The sequence below is a fragment of the Chrysochloris asiatica genome, unplaced genomic scaffold, assembly GCF_000296735.1.
Source record: "Chrysochloris asiatica unplaced genomic scaffold, ChrAsi1.0 scaffold00225, whole genome shotgun sequence".
NCBI lineage: Eukaryota > Metazoa > Chordata > Mammalia > Afrosoricida > Chrysochloridae > Chrysochloris > Chrysochloris asiatica.
Genome location: NW_006408743.1, coordinates 106749 through 114789, shown reverse-complemented (window position 1 = coordinate 114789; position 8041 = coordinate 106749). Strand labels below are relative to the sequence as shown.

The 8041-nt window shown below is 37.9% G+C and overlaps 1 pseudogene; it reads left to right on the top strand.

The window, feature by feature from the left end:
- The window catches only part of LOC102841798, a 6759-nt pseudogene extending 2134 nt beyond the window's left edge, over positions 1–4625 (top strand).
- The last annotated feature ends 3416 nt before the right edge of the window (positions 4626–8041 follow it).

The following is an 8041-nucleotide window of genomic DNA, read 5'->3' as shown; positions in this document are numbered from 1 at the left end:
AGAAATATGAGTTTATAATGAAGTCTACTACAAAGCACATAAGTATAGATACAGAACTTCCATATGGCAAGGAAGTCAAGTGAATTTCAAGATACAACCAACTGTTTTAAATGGAAAAACATTAATAAATTACAAGGGTAACCTCAAAAAAAAAAAAAAAAATGAACACACTTTCACATCAAAATAAAAAAGATGAAAGTCAGAAAGAGTTATTAACATTGTTGTTAAGTGCTGTCGAGTCAGTTCTGACCCATAGCAGCACCATATACCGTCTCTAATGAGCAGCTGGTGACCTCAAACCACCGACCTTGTAGTTCAAACCCACTTAGCAGTCCAGCACATTAGCACAAGAGAAACAAAGAAAATGAAAGGAAACTCACAAACAACATGAGCTCAGTGCAGGAAATTATATGAAACAAAGAAACCAACAGCACCACACACATACACACACACACACACACACAAAAAAACACACCACAATGTGAGTGTTCTCATCTTATCTCTCTTGTTATTTTTACTGTGTGTGTATGTGTTTTACACGCCCCTCTCGAGACAGAGCGGAGTGTGGAAGAGCACACGATATACCATATATACACAATGGAATACTATGCAATGCTGAAGAATAATGATGAATCTGCAAAACACCTCACAACACGGATGAACCTGGAGGACATTATGCTGAATGAAATCAGTCAATTACAAATATTTTAAGACCAATACTATAAAAAGTTAAGAGGAAAAGAAGTTTTCCTGATAAAAGAAACAATCTATGATGATTACAAAGGACAGAGGGGAAGGAAATGATTCAAAGGCTGGATGGTAGACACATGTTAACTTGGGTGACAGGGCAGACAGTATACAAGAGAGAAGTTAGCAGAGGAAAGATGAAAGTATCGGAAGACACAGGGAGAATCCAGTAGTTAAGGTTAATAGAGGTGAATACTGTTAACTGTTAGTACATGTAGGGGATTACACTCATTGTAAGAAAGCAAAGTATGAGAGTTGTCGAATGTAAAACAATCTGCTCTGTAAACCTTCATTCAATTCACAATAAAAAGTTTTTAAAAAAGAGTCTGAAGTGAGTTGGTAGTTGATGAAGCTGTAGGACAAGTATTTGACCACAAGGTCCATTTGAACTGTAAGGTTGGCAGTTCAAACTCACCAACCACTCCTCAAAAACCCTCTACAGGGTTGCTATGAGTAGGAACCAACTCAATGGCACCTAACAATAAAACATCATACTATTTTCTCTAGTTGTACATTTCTTTAGAAATTTCCACAGTAAAACTATTAAATAAAACACATATAGAAAAATGGCACTACACATTCACCAGAATAGCCAAAAATGAAAAGACTAGGATGAAGCAACTGGAACTGTCATATTCTACTGGTGAGCATGTCAACTGGCTAAGTGACTTAGGAAAACCAGCAGCAACAATTAAAGCTAAACATTATGTATAACTTAATCGAGAAATTACACTATGTACAGAAATGCAAGCACATATGTAACGTAGTGGTTACGAATCGGACCGTGAACCTTAAGGTCAGCGGTTCGAAACTACCAGCTGCTCCGCCAGAGAAAGATGAGGCTTTCTACTCCTGTAAAGATTTACACCCTCGGAAACCCTGTACAGGGTCGCTATGGGTCGGAACCGACTTGACAGCACTTAACAACAACAACAAATGCACAAAAATACATGTATCAGAGTAGCATTGCTCGCGATAGCCAAAAACTAGGGAGAAAATATCCATCAATAGTAGAAAGAGTAAATCAACTACAGTATATCCACTGTGCAGTCACTGCAATGTATCAACTGTTCTCAATGACACATAGAATACACAACAAAGAAAATGAACAAACTACAGCTACAATATGAACAATCTTATAAATATGATAAGTAAAAGCTGTGACAAAATACATATATAATTCCTTTTATAGAGTAATAGTATTAAAACCAATCTATATTATGAAGCCAAAAGAGGGTAAAGAAAATGAATAGAAAGCTCCTGAGATTCAAGTTATGATCTATTTCTTGACCTGGGTGATAGCTACATAGATGTGTTCACTCTGTAGTAATGCTCTGAACTATACAGTTATGATTGGTACATTTTCATCTATTAATGTCATACTTCAATTAAAAGTTTTTTTTTTTTTTAAGAGTTAAAAGAGCTAGAGACAGACAAGTGCTATTCTTAAATATTCTGTTAAAAAATAATTATACAATGTTCTAATGCTGCATGTTGCTGTTAGTTGCTGCTGAGTGGATACCAACTCATGGTGAACTTATCTGTAACAGAACTAAATGCTGCCCGATTCTGTGTTATCTTCAAAATTACTAGTATCTTTGATTCCATTTTTGTGACTACTGTCAATACATTGAGGGTTTCCCTCTTCTGCTTTACCAAATACGATACCAGCATAAGTATACTTAATTTTAAAATATTCTACCATGTTGGATAGTGAAAATAATTCAGTCCCCATTCTGCACAGTTGTACACTTGCACATTTTCCCTAGCTGTTCATCATAGTTCATGAGCAGGAGCAAGAAATCTGGCCTGGCAGGGGTGGAAGCTGGGTCAAATGTTATCTAGGATTAATGAAGAAATTCTAAATTTAACTAGCCAAAAGATTAGTGGGAGCAGAGAAGAGGGCAAGGATGTAGAGGTCTCACAGTAATCAAGCAGAAATTTGGTGGAAATGTGTGAAAGCTAGAAGACAGTGACATATTTAAATTTAAAATTTCAAAGGTGGACAAATGATGCCTATTTTTAAAATCTTAAAGTGGATGAGGAAAAGAAGTGTGGTAGATGGATGCTAGAAAACTGGATCTAAAATGTATAGAATAAACATGCTAAGATAATGCCATGATTGGGGGAGGAGCTATGAGGTATGCAGTTTTTGTCAATGTGGAGAAGCAACTATAAGTTTGGTGTAATTGTAGAGCAGGAGTCTTAAAGAATGATGGGTTAGTATACAAGGTGGTATCCCTTACAGTGACTAAAGATGCTTATAAAAAATACTTAATACAGAAATGAGGAACATGAAAAATTGAAATTACAATGAAAAGGGGGAGTTAATATGTAGACACGCCAAGTAGATTTCTATAAATATTTGCTGAGTTGGATTCCTGCCTATACATACATGCACTCAAATTTTCAATTTCAACCAAATTCTTGTTCTTCTCAATCTAAATATATTACCTTCCCCTATGTTCTCCAATACATAGAAGCTAATTTCAGAAATCTCTGGTAGAACAGATGCAAACGGTATTTTTCATAGTGAGTACAGCAGGCTGGTTGTCATGGTGAATATTTTCACTGCCTTCACAGAATACTCTATATTGCTCCATTTTAAGAAAGGAAAGCTTCCTTTGTTTATTAAACCACAGACTCTCTTCCTTCTTAGTCAACATAAAACAGAAAAAGTGATTGAGTATTTGGCCAAATTAAAAAAAAAGAGATGAAATCATAGATGGAAGAAAAAAGACAGATCTAATATCATAGTAACACACTTGCTGTTGTTATGTGCCGTGGATTCGGTTCCGACTCATAATGACCCTGTACAGGGTTTCCGAGGCTGTAAATCTTTACAGGAGCAGAAAGCTTCATTGTCTCCCACAGAACAGCTGGTAGTTTCAAACTGCTGACCCTGAGGTTTGCAGCCCGATTCATAACCACTATGCTACCAGTAGAACTAAGCATGAATAAATGATGCATCTCCCTATGGAAATTTCTAAAATAATTGAAATTAAGACAGTAAGAAAACCATTTCTGTTGTGAGCATGTCTGAACTGATTGCCTCAACTCTGAAATTAATTCTTTACTAATATGCCACAGTAAATTCAAAAATAAATCAATCTTTATTTAAAATGCATTGATTATGAGTTGACCTTAGGAGTGAACCTGGCAACCTGCATTGTAGGGGGCTGTGGAGCCTGGACCTTCAGAGCCACCAGGGTACTTACTCCCTGCACCGGCCTCTACTGTCTGCTGGGCCCACAAGGTACAGGACCGGCAGCAGAGCACTGGGCCTTCAGGGCCGACCACATTCCAGCCAACATCAAAACCATAACAGCATCAGACCCTGCACCAGGAGAGAAGATTCTTGAGCCCAGAATTCATTTCTCCAAGAGGAAGAACAAATCAGCCAGTTTCTGGGGACCAGCATGCAGAGATTACTAAAAAGACTAGGAGCTACATTTATCCTTAGGAATACTACTGAAGGACAAGTGTTGAGATTTGTTTTCAACTTTATAATCTTCAAATTCAGGAGATCCAAGTGGTCAAGTTAGAGAAACAGCTGGATGACAGCTTGTACTTAAGTGATGCCCTTCCTGAATATAGCACTTTTGATATGAATATGAAGCCAGTAGCATAAGTATCTAACCAAGAAGTTCTTGTTAATCAATTAAAAGTGAAAATTAAGCCTAAGCCCTGGTCCAAATGCTGGGAATGTCCAAAATTTACTGTTAATTGAATCAGATTTGATCTTTGTTTAACTGAAGAACAAATGAAAGAAACTCGGAAGTGGGATCAGCCTTGGCTGAGTTTCATATATAGAATATGATACTTCAAAAACTAAAGCTGCAATATGGGATGAAACTGATGCATCAAAAAAGTCCTGACTTTGAGAATGAATTTAGTGACTCCCAGAGGGTACACTGACTCATCAGAGGATTTATTTTGAGACCAGTGTAATTTCATTTATAAGGCACAGTAATTAAATCAACAAGTGTTCGTTATGTTAGCAGTCGTTTTTGTTTTTGTTTTTTAATTAAATGACTAGTGTATTGCTTTTAAAAAAGAAACATGCATGCCAAGTGGTTTGGATACCCAATCTCTTCCTGGAGGCAGAGCTCCAGGAGTTGAAGCAGAAAAAGCTCTTCAGTGAGCATGGCATCTGAGCAGGGGAAGTGGAGAAAATGGTATTAAAAACTATGAAATAAAATAAATACAGAACAGTATTTTATTTAAAGAATAATAATAAAATTAGCAAGGAGCTCTGGTAGCGTAGTGGTTACGAATCAGCCTGCGAACCTTAAGGTTAGCGGTTCGAAACTACCAGCTGCACCTCGGGAGAAAGATGAGGCTTTCTACTCCCGTAAAGATTTACACCCTCGGAAACCCTGTACAGGGTCGCTATGGGTCGGAACCGACTCGACGGCACTTAACAACAACAACAATAAAATTAGCACTTATGCAGGCCCCCCCCCACACACACAACTAAAATGCATTGATTTCACTGCAAGGAAAGGTAAATATGATTATTTTGTACAGTATTCTGATATATACTTAAAATTTGAATGCATATAACTATCAAATAAGGACAGGTGATATAATTTTGTATATGTGTTAACAAATGTTCTGATGTCTACCTGAAATCAAAGAAATGAGGAAGACTTTATTTAGCTCCTTCCTAGGAAATACAGTTAAGTGCCATTAAGTCGATTCTGATTCATAGTGAGCCTGTAAAGAGTTTCCAAGGAGCAGCTGGTGGATGGGTTTGAACATCTAACATTAGTGTTTGCAGTCCAGTGTTTATCCTACAGTGCCACACCAGGAGTCCAGGAAATACTACATGACATCAATAATTATTTCAAAAATTAAAATCTCACAAAAGCAATTCCAAAGGCATTATCCATTAGACAAAGTTACTTTGAATGGGTGCTATTTTGATGGCGCACCACACCCATGAATGTTTTAGAACTAAAAATATGGTGGAAAGGTACCAGAACTACGACTCCAAGTTCTAACATATGATACTGTTGTCATTGTTGTTAAGTGCCACAAGTCATAACAACCCTGTATGTACAACAGAACAAAACATTGTCTGGTCCTCTGGCAACCTCACAATCATTGCTATGCTTGAGCCCACTGCTGGTGTCACTGTGCCAATCCATCTCATTGGGGGTCTTCATCTTTTTCATGGACCATCCACTTCATCAGGCATGATACTTCTCCAGGGACTGGTCCTTCCTTATGAGACAAATTATAAGAGACAAAGTCTCGCCATTTTGACTTCTAAGGAACATTCTGGCTGTACTTCTTCCAACACAAATTGGCTTGTTCTGGTAGTCCATACTACTTTTAATATTCTTCTCCAACACAATAACTCACGGATTCTCCTGAAGTCTCCTTACTCATTGTCTAATTTTTACATGCATACGAAGCACTGAAAATATCATAGCTTAGATCAGCCACATCTTAGTTTTCAAACTGACATCTCTGCTCAGAAGATTTGCCTAGTGCAATATGCTGTTTGATTTCTTGACTGCTGCTTCCAAGGATGTGAGAGTGGATCTGAAAAAAAAGATTGACAACTTCAATCTTTTCTCTATTTATCATGATGTTATTTACTGGTCCAGTGGTGAGGATTTTTGTTTTCTTTACAAGTTGTAACCCATACTGAAGGTTGTGGTCTTCGATCTTCATCAGTTTAAGGATTTTAAGTCCTCTTCACTTTCAGCAAGGTTGTATCATCTGCATATCGCAGGTTGTCAATGAGTCTTCCTCTAATTCTGATGCTACTTTCGTTTTCATATAATCCAGTTTTTCAAATTATTTGCTCAGTACACAGACTGACTAAGTATGGTGAAATAATACTAAGATGATATACATCTTTCCTGATTTTAAATCATTCATCATCCCCTTGTTCTATTCTCATAGGTGCCTCTTAGTCTATGTACAGCTTCTTCATGAACACAGTTAAATGTTCCACAATACCCATTCTTGCAATACTGCCCAGAGCTTGGTGTGTGGATCACCACACCATCAAAAGTCTTTGTGTAGACAATTGTTGTTGTTGTTAACTGCCGTTGAGTCGGTTCCGACTCGTAGTGACTCTGTACAGGGTTTCCGAGGCTGTAAATCTTTACGGGAGCAGAAAGCTTCATCTTTCTCCCGCAGAGCAGCTGGTAGTTTCGAACTGCTGACCTTGCAGCCTGATTCGTAACCACTACACTACCAGAGCTCCTTTTGTGTAGATAATAAAGCACAGGTAAACATCTTTCTGGTATTCCTGGCTTTTAGCCACAATTCATCTGACATAAGCATTATCCCTTGTTCCACATCCTTGTCTGAATCTGGCTTGAACCTCTGGCAGCTCCCTGTCAATATATTGTGGCAGCTGTTTTTTAAATTATCTTTAGCAAAATTTTACTTGCATGTGATATTAAAGATATTGTCCATTAATTCGGTCACCTCTCTTTGGAATGGGCACAAAAATGGATCTCTTCCAATCAGTTGGCCAGGCACTGTCTTCCAAATTTCTTGGCAGAGATGAGTTAGTGAGTGCTAGTGCTTGCTGCATTTCAGTTTGTTGAAAGATTTCAATTGTATTCCATCAATTCCTTGAGCCTTTTTCTTTGCTAATACCTCCAGTGCACCTTGAACTTCTATCAATATCATTGGCTCTTGATAGAAATGGATGACCACTGACCATTTCATTTTGACATGTTTGTTGTTAGGTGCCTTCAAGTCAGTTCTAACTCACAGCAATCCTGTATAGGGTTTCCAAGGAACAGCTGGTGAGCTTGAACTGCTGACCTTGCAGTTCAAACCCTCTTCTCAGTCCAGCACATTAAGCCCACAGTGCCACACCTTCCTTCCATCTTCTTTTGATACTTTCTATATCATTCAATATTTTGCCTATGCTGTTGCTGTTGAGTTGATTTCAACACAGAGACGGTGTATAGGGTTTCCAAGGAGCAGCTGGTAAGTTTGAACCACCAACCTTGCGATTCAAACCAATCTTGTGGTCCAGTGCTTAACCTACAGTGCCACACCAGGCCTCCATTTGGTCAAAATCTATTTAGGAAAGATCCATCAGACGTCAGCGATGATAGCCCTAATTTCGTGTCCTTGCCTCAATCCAGCTTGAATCTTTAGCATTTTCCTGTCAATACACTGTTGTAGCCATTTTTTTTTTAATATTATCTTTGGCAAAATTTTACTTGTTTGTGATATTAATGATATTGTACAACTGTTTCCACATTCCATTGGGTTGCTTCTCACTGGAATGGGCACAAATATGGATCTCTTA